Source organism: Trichomycterus rosablanca, chromosome 14 (genome assembly GCF_030014385.1).
Source record: "Trichomycterus rosablanca isolate fTriRos1 chromosome 14, fTriRos1.hap1, whole genome shotgun sequence".
In the NCBI taxonomy this organism is placed as follows: Eukaryota; Metazoa; Chordata; class Actinopteri; order Siluriformes; family Trichomycteridae; genus Trichomycterus; species Trichomycterus rosablanca.
This window is the reverse complement of record NC_086001.1, coordinates 21,184,510-21,197,439: the sequence shown is the minus strand read 5'-3', so window position 1 is coordinate 21,197,439 and position 12,930 is coordinate 21,184,510. Positions and strand designations below refer to the sequence as shown.

The 12,930-nt window shown below is 39.4% G+C and overlaps 1 protein-coding gene and 3 non-coding genes across 4 annotated transcripts in view; all 4 read left to right on the top strand.

Annotated features, from left to right (window-relative positions):
- Window positions 1–12,930, top strand: part of LOC134326913 (zinc finger protein 850-like) — a gene marked incomplete at its 5' end in the record, with an annotated part of 54,543 nt that overhangs the window by 15,115 nt on the left and 26,498 nt on the right. The gene's annotated exons all lie outside the window — the stretch shown is intronic.
- trnaa-ugc (transfer RNA alanine (anticodon UGC)) lies at window positions 1,679–1,750 on the top strand. Its single transcript has one exon. It is a non-coding gene; the product is annotated as a tRNA-Ala (tRNA).
- Window positions 1,846–1,917, top strand: trnaa-ugc (transfer RNA alanine (anticodon UGC)). The gene has a single exon. It is a non-coding gene; the product is annotated as a tRNA-Ala (tRNA).
- On the top strand, window positions 2,935–3,006 carry trnat-ugu (transfer RNA threonine (anticodon UGU)). The gene has a single exon. It is a non-coding gene; the product is annotated as a tRNA-Thr (tRNA).

Genomic DNA, 12,930 nt, shown 5'->3' with positions numbered 1-12,930 from the left:
GGTTTACAGTGGTGTATAGTAACGAAGTAATAATACTTCGTTAACAGTACTTAAGTAGTTTTTTGGAGTATCTGTACTTTACTGGAGTATAAAAAAATTCGGCAACTTTCACTTTTACTCCACTACATTTCCTAAAGAAATTGTGTACTTTTACTCCGATACATTTGCTGTATGCGAATTCGTTACTCGTTACTACAAAATAAAACGACAAGAATTTTTTAGCTAAACAATGTGAGATGTGTGACAGACTGCAGCAGGTTTGGCGAATCTGCGCTTGTAAATTGCATCAGCGGTTAAACACATTAATGCGCAGATGCAAACGTTTCGTAAAAGCACATCGTTCACTCAAAGATACGGAATAATCGTCATTTCAGAATCTCCCCGTCTAACACACTGATGTAAGTTAGGAATGATTAACAAAGTAAAGCCACAGCACCATTGTTTTTATTATTATTATTATTATTATTATTAGCATTAACATTGTTCAGATATCTAGCTACCAATTACATTCGAACCACAAATAAAACGTTTCACTACATTAGTTTGTAATTAATTCAGTGCAGACATGATGTCCCATCATTTTTAAAAACTCACCTACAGACAAATATTTCCTCAAATAACTTCTGTATTACACTGACAGAGGAAACATTCATGGTGCTGAGGAACATGCAGCACATCTTTAACCCTTTAATGCTCTCAACAAGAACTCAACTTTCAAAATTTTATGGATGATTTTTCAGCTGCTGCTTCAGGTTGACACATAAGTTAGAAATGGTGTTTTCTTAAAGTAAGAATACCAATGTTTTTTACGTTTAACACACGCCAATCAGGGAGCAGATACAGCCCAAAAAAGATTATTTAAATACAGCTTATTTACTTATTTTACCCAGCTATTTAGATTATACTAATGGTTGAGCAGATCATTAAAGGGTTAAAAGTGCCACACGTTTAGTTAAACTTGCTTGAGTTTTGCTTTTAAATTAAATCTGCCAAAATTCAGTTGTTTTAGGTTATTGGGATATATACAGTATCTATAACTTGAATGTACTACCCAAATCAAAAAATGGAACGGTATAGAAAATGCAAATAAAATAGATGCAGTGTTTCTTACATTTACATCGACTCTTATTCCATCTTATATGAACCCAAAATATTTCATGTTTTGTCTGGTCAACTTCATTCTTAACATACACATACGTGCATTTTAAGCTACAACACATTCTAAAAAAAGTTGGAACAGGGCAATTTAGTCCTCGTAATAAGGTTAAAAAACAACTAAATAATGACGTGATTTCAAATAGGTGATGTGAACAGCTGATAATAATCACAAATTGGCACAGATCATGTTCAGATGGAAGGAAGAAAAAAGCTTGTTAAGGTGGTTTACAGGCTTAAAAGAACAATCTTATATTTTTCTAAATGACCGCTTCAGTTTATACTAACAGCATTTACTTTTACTTCTACTTTTAATACTTAAGTACATTTAATATCAAATTACTTTTAATACTTAAGTACATTAAACATCAGATACTTTTAGACTTTTACTCCAGTAATATTTTAAAAGGTGACTTTTACTTCTATCTAAGTAAATTTCTGGTAAGATACTTGTACTTTTACTCAAGTATGGACTTCAGGTACTTTATACACCACTGGAGGTTTACCCTGGGAAGCACAAGTCGGGGATGTAGCTCAGTGGTAGAGCGCATGCTTTGCATGTATGAGGTCCTGGGTTCAATCCCCAGCATCTCTATTCAGAAGCTTTTAATTAGGGACCATGTCTTGCCTGTCGGGCTTATTCTCTACAATAGAGCTGTAGAGCCACAGCAATCCTGCCATGTCAGAAAAGGGGATGTAGCTCAGTGGTAGCGGGCATGCTTTGCATGTATGAGGTCCAGGGTTCAATCCCCTGCATCTCCAGCTTGTTGTTTCACTCACTTGAAACAAATTCAAGTTTGCTTCCACACCCGATAGCTTTAAGAATTAGCACTTTTAAGCACACATTCCAGTGTTTACTCGTGCACAGGGACATTTTTCAGTGTGTGACCTTTCTTTGCTGTGCTGCCATGGCCTTGGGCTAAGGGGTCGCTCTAGGAAACCAAAGCTCACGGCTCATTCCCAGAGTGTGTCTTATTCGTGCTTTGTTTTTAAAGTCACAGACAAAACGCTCCTTGAAACAAACACTTGGCCGTTAAAGACCCAATCACAAGTGTTTTCTTTTGTAAACTTCACCTGGCTAAAAAGATCAATGGCTATAGGACAGCACAAGAGAACTTACCTAACACATCAAAGCTGTAATTCCACAGCAGCATCTTACTGCTACACAGGGATTGTAGCTTAGATTAAACCGTTCAAATATCCGGGTAGTTGATCCAGACCCATTCACAAATCAGTTTTAATCTTTACCTAACTAATTGGGCAAAAGGGCCAGGGGTTTGGTGATTTTTGGCCAGCCTTTCCATTTGCTTTATTGACACAGTGCAGCTTGTTAACTGAGTGTTTAATGTGTTTTGGAGCCAACTGGCTTGCAGAGCCAATTCTTAACAGCTACCACAGATTACTCTGCAAGTGTGCCTTTAAATTTTCAATCCCCTGCCTGCTAGAGGCTGAACATACCTGGTCATGGGTCTCTTTTAGTTTTTGCAAAGAGTCCTGTACCTGCATTGATGCCTGTTTCGGGGGAATGTAGCTCAGTGGTAGAGCGCTGGCTTCGCATGCATGAGGCCCACGGTTCAATCCCCTGCATCGCCAGTAGCTTGTTGTTTCACTCTGCTAGAAAAAAGCTTCAAGTGTGCTTCTGAAGCCGATGGCTTTAAGAACGGTCACTATCAAGCTGGCATTCTGCTTGTTGCTCTTGAACTTTAAGAATGTGCTCAGCTTCCAGTTGTTACTTTTGCACAAAAACATTTTTTCAACTTTCTGCCAACTACCTGGAGAGGCGCGATGGCCAAGTGGTAAGGCGTCGGTCTTGTAAACCGAAGATCACGGGTTCAATCCCCGTTCGTGCCTTTAACATGCATGCTCTCGTTTTAAAACATGACCAATATGCTCTAGTTTACATTCCCCCTAGGCTAATTTGAGAAACACAACTCCTTTCCTAATTTCCCTTGCAGGTCTTATTTACCACATTAATGCTGTGCTTCCACACCAGCACATTTCCTCTACATAGGGATGGCAGCTTAGAGGTACTGCATGTCGTGCCTGTATGAGCTCCAGAGTGTCACATCCCTTGAAATATCCAGGTACTTAGTCAGACTCAATCACAAGCCCATTTTAAACTTCACCCAGCTGACTGAGCAAAGGTACAGGAGTTAGATGAATTTTGGATTGGACTTTCTATTGGCTTGCATGACATGATGGAGCTTGTTAACCGAGTGTTTAATGTCTTTTGGAGCCAACCGGTTCAGAGAGCCAGTTCTTAACCGCTACCACAGAAGACTATGCATGTGTGCTGTTAAATCTGCAATCCCTCACTTGACAGAGGCTAGAGATTCCTGCTCCTGGTTCTGCTTCTCTTTTTGCAAAGACTCTCATACCTGTTGGAGGTTTACCCTAGGAAACACAAGTCAAGGATGTAGCTCAGTGGGAGAGCGTGTGCTTTGCATGTGTGAGGTCCTGGGTTCAAGCCCAGCATCTCCATTTAGTAGCTTTTAATTAGGGACCATGTCTTGCCTGGCGGTCTTATTCTCTACAATAGCGCTATCGAGCCACAGCAATCCTGCCATGTCACAAAAGGAAATGTAACTCAGTGGTAGAGAGCATGCTTTGCATGTATGAGGTCCAGGGTTCAATCCCCTGCATCCATTTGTTACTTTTGCACAGGGACATTTTTCAGTGTGTGACCTTTCTTTGCTTTGCTACCACTGCCATGGGCTAAGGCGTCGCTCTCGGAAACCAAATCTCACAGCTCATTCCCAGAGTGTGTCTTATTCGTGCTTTGTTTTTAAAGTCACAGACAAAATGCTCCTTGAAACATACACTTGGCCGTTAAAGACCCAATCACAAGTTTTTTCTTTTGTAAACCTCACCTGGCTAAAAAAAACAACGGCTATAGGACAGCACAAAAGAACTAAATACATCAAAGCTGTAATTCCACAGCAGCATTTTACTGCTACACAGGGATTGTAGCTTGGATTAAGCCGTTTAAATATCTGGGTAGTTGTTTCAGACCCTGTTAGAACATCAAGTTCTTTTGAAGAAAATCTTGCTGCTCAGATCTTCTACTCCAGTGTCGTTTACTGAATATGAGAAAACAAGCCTTTGAATTCTTAAGTGTACACTGGGAGAGACTTAAACACACACACACTTATAATAAGTCTTCCAATTTATTAGGTATATGAAGCAGGCTTATATAGTCTGTGTCTGCATGAGAAATGTGAGCCTATGCCTAAACTTAGTTAAATTTTAATGGTGAGATAGCCCGAAGCTAAGTTAATGGTTAGGGAGCTGGGATTAGAGAACACACAAAAAACCTATATAAATAGGTGTTATGGTTAACTATTGCTGGGATGTGTAACTCTGTTGCAACACAGAGGTCAAAGGAGAAGGACAAATGTCAAAAGTTTATGAACACTTTTTTATTCTATCTATCAGTTCCCCTTTTTCAGGCCCAAAAGGCCTGATCTAAATAATAAAATTGTTTCTGGGCCTGGGAATGAGATTCAAAACAGAGTTTTGGATACAGTGTAGAAGGCATGGTCCAAATAGGAGAATACACAGTATGATTAGCAGAATGGGTATGAAGGAGGAAAAAATCCAAGGACCCGAGCCTCCAGATAGATTAGTGAACCATTTATACCAAGAGTCATCAGCAAGGACTGGAACAGAAATAGAGTCCTTCATATGTGTAATAATATCGAAAACATTTTGATGATAATCAGGCACTTAAAAACAACATGAGGAATTCAGGACTTTACATACACCTCCTTTCTCTGCAAGGAGTAAATCTAGGGCCAATCTATTTTGTAGAATAGCTTGCCTAAGGGAGCTCATTTCTTCATTAATTAGGGTAAGGGCCTGCTCTGTCTGGTTAGCAAGAGTGAGGACCTGTCATGCCACAGCATTAATTTTCAGGTGATACCTATATTTGGAAAGATTGATAGGACTATCCTTTCACCTGGAGTTGTTCAAGGATCAGTGAGGCGGTAACCATTGAAACCTGAAGGCATGCTTTCTGTCGAACGTTTAACTTTATGGGGTATATGGGGTATAACTTTAATAGCACGGTATACAGAGACCCCTGGCATCACCACAGCAGGGGTGCACCATCCATGCCATAAATGCCAGACAATACCTTTGTGAGTCCTTGTGGGGAGCCGTAAGTGGGCATTAGTTCCACAAACCCACATGGCAGTGGAGATTCTAAAGGCTGGGGGAACCTCTACAATAGGAGCTCCAGTTATCTTGCCTGAAGCATTAGTTACCCAGGCCCACCTAAGGACCTAAGATTGTAACATTCACTGCACATAAAGTGTGGCCTATAAGGCGACATCTATATTTTGTGCCATTTATAGTAACTATGCCAGGTTGAGCACACAGGCACACTGATCCTTGAACTGGTCTTACATGAAAAAGCCCAGTAAAAGTATCAGGGGTGAATGGATTAGTGAAATCACTTAGAGTATTACTAAAAATAAAAAGTCAGTATTAAATAAAGCATTATTTAGGTTTAGCAGAAACAAGACCTCTGGAGGTACCAAACAAGTGTGGGACTGTGACTGATATTGTCTTAGAAAGAAAGAGTTTAAAGGAACAGCTTCCCAATCTTGGGAAAGAGCGTGACAAACAAGGCATGAGGTATTAACGTGAGTATTCACTGAGGCTGTGAATCCTGTCAAAACCCCTGTCCGCGTCACAGCAAGCACGGTAGTAGGCGGCCCAAAAAAGGCCCAAAAGCAGCTTCTCCAACCTTCCTAGGATTTAGAGACTTCACTAAAACTAAATCACCATGTTGATATGGGTGTGTTGGGTTATCTGATGGAATAGGCAGAGAGACAGAAACTTTAGTATGTATATTAGACAATTTTTCAACTAACGCTGCAGCATAGTCAGCATATGCAAGTCATCTGCAGAGAAAAGTTTGTTAGTTCCCTTTACCAACAGACAAGGAAATGGTTTGCCAAAGATGACCTCGAATGGAGAGAGTTTAGTGGTTGAACTTGGCGTCATTCTGATTTCTAGCTAACACAGCAGGTAACAAATCAACCCAATTCTTACCTGTCTCTAACATGGCCTTAGTTAATCTTTCTTTAATAGTCCGGTTCATTCTTTCTACCATTCCAGATGATTGAGGATAATAAGGAATGTGAAAATGCCAATTGACCTGCAGGTATTTACATAACTTCTGAGTAACCCTAGAAGTAAATGGAGTACCCTGGTCACTGTCAATACATATAGGAAGTCCATATCTAGGAAAGATTTCCTGTGTCAATATTTTCACCACAGTCTCAGCCTTTTCTGTAGCAGTGGGAAAGGCTTCAACCCATTTGGAAAATCTATCCACAATGACAAGTAAATACTTAAACTGTCCACAAGATGGCATGTGTGTAAAGTCAATTTGCAAGTGTGTAACAGGCTGCTCTGGTAAAGGTAAAGAATCACATTTTACAACATATAAAATGTTGACTTCATCAAAAAGAATCGATTCCTTCAGCTTCTAACAGCTCATTGAACGCGCAGACTCACTCGCTCTCCCGCTGTGCGCTTCTCAAACTGAACTGCACATGAGAAAGAAATCTATGTAGAGATCTCAAATAACATGAACCTGAAGGTATGAACTTAAACTGTAGAAAAGAAAAACAAGCCAGTAGCAGCAGTGTGCACATTAAACCATTTACAGAAGGGTCATTAAGTTTGGCAAATTGAAATAATGGCATGTTTCTGATTTGAATGAGAGGGGCAGTAAAAAGATCTCACACTTGTCAGAGACAACGTTTGAAGCCCAGGTCAATAGAACCTGCTAGTTAGAGAAGGTTCACTTGTTTGTTAGTTTAAGTACAAAAGTGGGTGTGGCCCATACGGGGATCAAACCCACGACCTTGGCGTTATTAGCACCACACTCTAACCAACTGAGCTAACCGGCCATTTAACTAGTCATTTTAAATCTTTGTACATAATTCAACACTAACTCCATTCAAGCAGCTGAAACTGACTTTCTTAATACACATCTAAGAGCTTTTGTGGGTTCTTATACAGTGGGGTCAAAAAGTATTTAGTCAGCCACTGATTGTGCAGGTTCTCCTACTTAGAAAGATGAGAGAGGTCTGTAATTTTCATCATAGGTACACTTCAACTATGAGAGACAAAATGAGAAAAAAAAATACAGGAAATCACATTGTAGGATTTTTAAAGAATTTATTTGTAAATTATGGTGGAAAATAAGTATTTGGTCAATAACAAACAAGCAAGATTTCTGGCTCTCACAGACCTGTAACTTCTTCTTTAAGAAGCTCTTCTGTCCTCCACTCGTTACCTGTATTAATGGCACCTGTTTGACCTCGTTATCTGTATAAAAGACACCTGTCCACAGCCTCAAACAGTCAGACTCCAAACTCAACCATGGCCAAGACCAAAGAGCTGTCGAAGGACACCAGGAAGAAAATAGTAGACCTGCACCAGGCTGGAAAGAGTAAATCTACAATAGGCAAGCAGGTTGGTGTGAATAAATCAACTGTGGGAGCAACTGTAAGAAAATGGAAGACATACAAGACCATTGATAATCTCCCTTGGGGTCAAGATCTCATCCCGTGGGGTCAAAATGATCATGAGAACGGTGAGCAAAAATCCCAGAACTACACGGAGGGACCTGATGAATGACCTGCAGAGAGTTGGGACCAAAGTAACAAAGGCTACCATCAGTAACACACTACGCTGAGAGGGACTCAGATCCTGCAGTGCCAGGCGTGTCCCCCTGCTTAAGCCAGTACATGTCCAGGCCCATCTGAAGTTTGCCAGAGAGCATATGGATGATCCAGAAGAGGATTGGGAGAATATCATGTGGTCAGATGAAACCAAAATGGAACTTTTTGGTAAAAACTCAACTCGTCGTGTTTGGAGGAAGAAGAAAAACCCAAGAACACCATACCTACTGTGAAGCAAGGGGGTGGAAACATCATGCTTTGGGGCTGTTTTTCTGCAAAGGGGACAGGACGACTGATCCGTGTTAAGGGAAGAATGAACGGGGCCATGTATCGTGAGATTTTAAGCCAAAACCTCCTTCCATCAGTGAGAGCATTGAAGATGGAACGTGGCTGGGTCTTCCAGCATGACAATGATCCCAAACACACCGCTCGGGCAACGAAGGAGTGGCTCCGTAAAAAGCAATTTATGTCCGGGAGTGGCCTAGCCAGTCTCCAGACCTCAACCCCATAGAAAATTTGTGGAGTCCGTGTTGCCCAGCGACAGCCCCAAAACATCACTGCTCTAGAGGAGATCTGCATGGAGGAATGGGCCAAAATATTAGCTACAGTGTGTGCAAACCTGGTGAACACTTACAGGAAACGTTTGACCTCTGGCATTGCCAACAAAGGTTATGTTACAAAGTATTGAGTTGAACTTTTGTTATTGACCAAATACTTATTTTCCACCATCATTTACAAATAAATTCTTTAAAAATACTACAATGTGATTTCCTGCATTTTTTTTTCTCATTTTGTCTCTCATAGTTGAAGTGTAACTATGATGAAAATTACAGACCTCTCTCATCTTTCTAAGTAGGAGAACCTGCACAATCAGTGGCTGACTAAATACTTTTTGGCCCCACTGTATGTTTGAACTATCTAAACTATATATTTCTTAAAGTTCTTGACTGAGCTTAATGCCACCAACCAGCGACTGGAGCAGATACGACTCAGGTCCTGCACACAGTAAGTAGTGCTGATACACAGTACCAGCCTGCATGCCAGAGAGGCTCCAAACATCAAGTTTTCACTCATTAAATCATGTAGTTTGTGAACCTTGTGGAATGAATGTAGGATTCTGGGTTTTAGGAAGTTTAGCTACTGTTAATCCCAGTTGAACTAAAAACAACCTGAATTTAATTAATTGTTCATTAAGACTTCACTAAGAGTTATTACCATCAAGCAAATGTAAAGCATATTTCTATATGAAGAGCATCTGTTTCCAGATAATATACACTGAGTTTATTCGTTTGATCATCAGACATGGTTGTGCAGTAAAAGGCACTCGTCCCTGCACTGTAAAAAATGAGGTGTTGAAATTACTTAAAAAAATTAAGGCAAGTGTTTGCATGGATCTTTTTAAGTTGAATTAACTTTCTGTTCTATTAAGTAAATGGAACCTATCTAAGTCACTTAAAATATACTTAAATAAATTATCACAGTATAACTAAAATCACTAAGTTGAGTCAACTTAAATATTTTGAGATGATTTTTAAGTTGAATCTACTCAGGTTTTGTAGTAAATACAACTAAATAAAGTCAAAATGAAGGACTACAAATTCAAGTTGTACCAACTCATTTTTTTAAGTACTCCCAACATAGAAAGATCCATGCAAACTATTGCCTTAATTTTTTTGCTTTTGTATTACTTAAAATACAAGCACACTTAACTACCACTCAAATAAATCAATTTCCAGACATCAAATACAATATCTGCATTTATTAAAAGTGCAAACAATTAACAAGCAGCAAAAGGGCTTGCACACACACACTATATATATATATATATATATATATATATATATAACCACCATATATATTTCAACACCATCAGGCTTAATTAATCTGAATCTATTATGCTGAATATTATGAAGCTTAGTTAATTTGGACCTACTTAACAATTTAAGTTGTTCTAACATTAAATTGTATTTCTGTTCTACTTAAAACTGTATATGTAACCTTTTTTATTAATTATATGACAGTTCAGTTAAAGAAAATGAAAGGCACCTTTGGAAAGTCCATGTTTTGTTATGCAACAACAAATTAAAGCATCTGCTTTGGCAACCAGCTGCCTCACTTTTTTTTTGAGTTTTCTCAACTTCAGGCATTCGTACTTATTTTCTTTAGTTTCCCTATAAGTTCACTTAAAATAATTTTTTTTTGGAATACAATCAAATAGTAATTGTAATTTTGTCCAACTTTAAATAGTGATTTGAGTGAACTAACAACCTAACTTAGCAAAGCAAGTTGCACAACTGCTTGGGCTCCTGAAGTTGAGAAAACTCAAAAAGGTGAGGCAGCCGTTTGCCTTAGTCAGCTTAACCTTTAGATTTTTAAGGTTGACTAAACATTTTACTTTTAGTTTACTAAACTGTGTTTTTTTAACTAAAAAAAGCAATTACTAAATGTTTTTTACAGGCAAAAGTTTTTTTTACATATCTGAACTGACAGTTGGTAGTTCAGTGGTTAAGGTACTGGTCTAGTATTCAGTGGGATGCTGGTTCAAGCCCCACCACCACTAAGTTACCACTGTTGGGGCCCTGAGCAAGGCCCTTAAACCTCAATTGCTTGCATCGTATTCAGCCACAATTGTAAGTCTCTTTGAGTAAAAGCATCTGCAAAATGACAAAAATGTAAATGAATATGTTACACTCTTAACAAGTAGCTATGAAAGAAATTTAAGACAATTTAACAAAATTTTATTAAAATGTTTATTTGACTTTCACAACAGACATTTATTTTAAGCCATAAACCTGTGCCACTCCAGCAAAAGTATAATTAGCACCAATAAACAAACTGGTTTTCCAGGTAAGCACAGTCAGGATACAAACACGGCAATGGCCAGGAGCGCCCTTGGTAATGACACAATCTGTAATGTTTCAGTAGTACTTCTGGACTGGGATTGCATTGCATATTAATCTGCAATAAAAAACACAAACAATTTTAAAATCATATATTTAAATTTAAACAATATGATGATTTAGCTTTCGTTTAATAATCAGTTAAGACAAGCACAGTAAATCAGCTAAAGTTGAAGTATGTATGAAATTAGCAAAATTCCAATAAATTGACAATAACCATATTAATGTTTAAGTTTGCAACTATAGCTAACTATGAATACCATGAATAAGGCCCTACCTAATTCACAGCCGTGAAAATCACATCAAATGAGCCGCTTACTTACAATCATACCGTCATAAGTGTAACAGACTGTTTTGTAATGTGCTGTACCACAGACAAGTTTAGCTTATTAAGCTAACACAGTTAGCCCCAGGCCATTCAAACAAATGGGCATCAAAACCCGCTAGCATGTCAGCTAACAGCTCTCTCTGTGTACCGAAAATGGTTAAATTGTCACCGACAAGCCCAAATTTGCAAATAGATTACACTCGTACACCTTTATATAAATTAACAATTTGAAAAGAACTCGCACTCGTCTGCCATACAATATTTGAAATCTTTGGTTGAGAAAATACGTGAAACTAAAATGCTGTTCCCCTCGTTATTCAGTCAGTTTATACTTTATGCATTTCTTAAGTTTTAAACATAACTTGTATTATGTTGAATAGCTGAATACCTACCTCAGGGCAGGTCAGGGCAAAATGCAAAACTTCAGCGCTTTCTCAGTGACGGCCTCAGTGTTGGCCTCGGAGAAGTGCGCATGCGCGGTGACAGAACGTACTCGGAGCTTCTTATGCTCTTCTTTGCTTCGTTCAGACAACTCAGATATTTTAGTTGGCTCAACTCAAAATTGGTATGATGTTGTACTAAAGCAAAATTAATGCGTTGAAAAAGTTTACAATTTTAAGTTTGTCTAAAACAATGTCTTTTTAAGTTGCCCAAACTCAAACATTTGAACAAATGTAACAAACTTAATTTTTTTTGTTGAACTGACTTATTATATTACGTTTAATTTACTAATGTGCTGAATCGTTTTTTACAGTGTACCTTGGTTTTATATTATTTGTACAAACATTTGTTTTATGCAACTTTAAACCTGTAATAAAAGAAAAAGTGGGTGTGGCCCGTACAGGGATCAAACCCGCGACCTTGGCGTTATTAGCACCACTCTCTTACCAACTGAGCTAACCGGCCTGTGTACAAGGGCAGGGCAAGGACGGATTAAGGATAGTCTGGGCCCCTGGGCAAAGAGTTGCCCAGCCCCCCCTCCAAAAACATAGATAAATTAATACATTAAACCAGTGTTTCTCAACCTTTGTTCAGTCACTGCACCCTTTAAAAGTGTTTAAAGTCTTGAGTTGCCCCAGTCTACAATATGTTGACAGGCACTTACGCTCTGCGTCCCTCCTCGCACCACGCCCCCCTCCCCTTGGTGAACCAGCACTCGGTTGTGAGTGATGGGTGCGGCTTCCGATTTGTAGGTCCCTACAAAGTCAAGGATCCATGGTGAACGACTTCTGTACAAGTCTAGGGGCCCCAAGAGCATGGCTAGGGACCCCAAGAGGCCCTGGGGTCAAAGTCCCTGATAATCAGAGGTTCCTTAAAATTGAGGGCCCTAGGAAATAAAAATATTTTGTGTCATAAATGTTGATAGGCATCGCAGAATGTTTTGGGCCGGGGCCCCCTCACCTCGAGGGCCCCTGGGCGCTAGCCCCACTGGCCCGGTCAGTAATCCAGCCATGGGGCAGGGCATATACCCACATACCCGATTCTCCACTGACAGCCCTTCAGTTATTTATTCTGGGTGGCACGGTGGCTAAGTGGGTAGCACTGTCGCCTCACAGCAAGAAGGTCCTGGGTTTGATCCCCTGGTGGGGTGGTCCGGGTCCTTTCTGTGTGGAGTTTGCATGTTCTCCCTGTGTCTGCGTGGGTTTACTCCGGGTGCTCCGGTTTCCTCCCACAGTCCAAAGACATGCAAGTGAGGTGAATTGGAGACACTAAATCGTCCAAGACTGTGTTTGATATAACCTTGTGAACTAATGAACTCTGTGTGAAGATAAACTACCGTTCCTGTCATGAATGTAACCAAAAGTGTAAAACATGACGGTAAAATTCTAATAAACAAATAAACAAA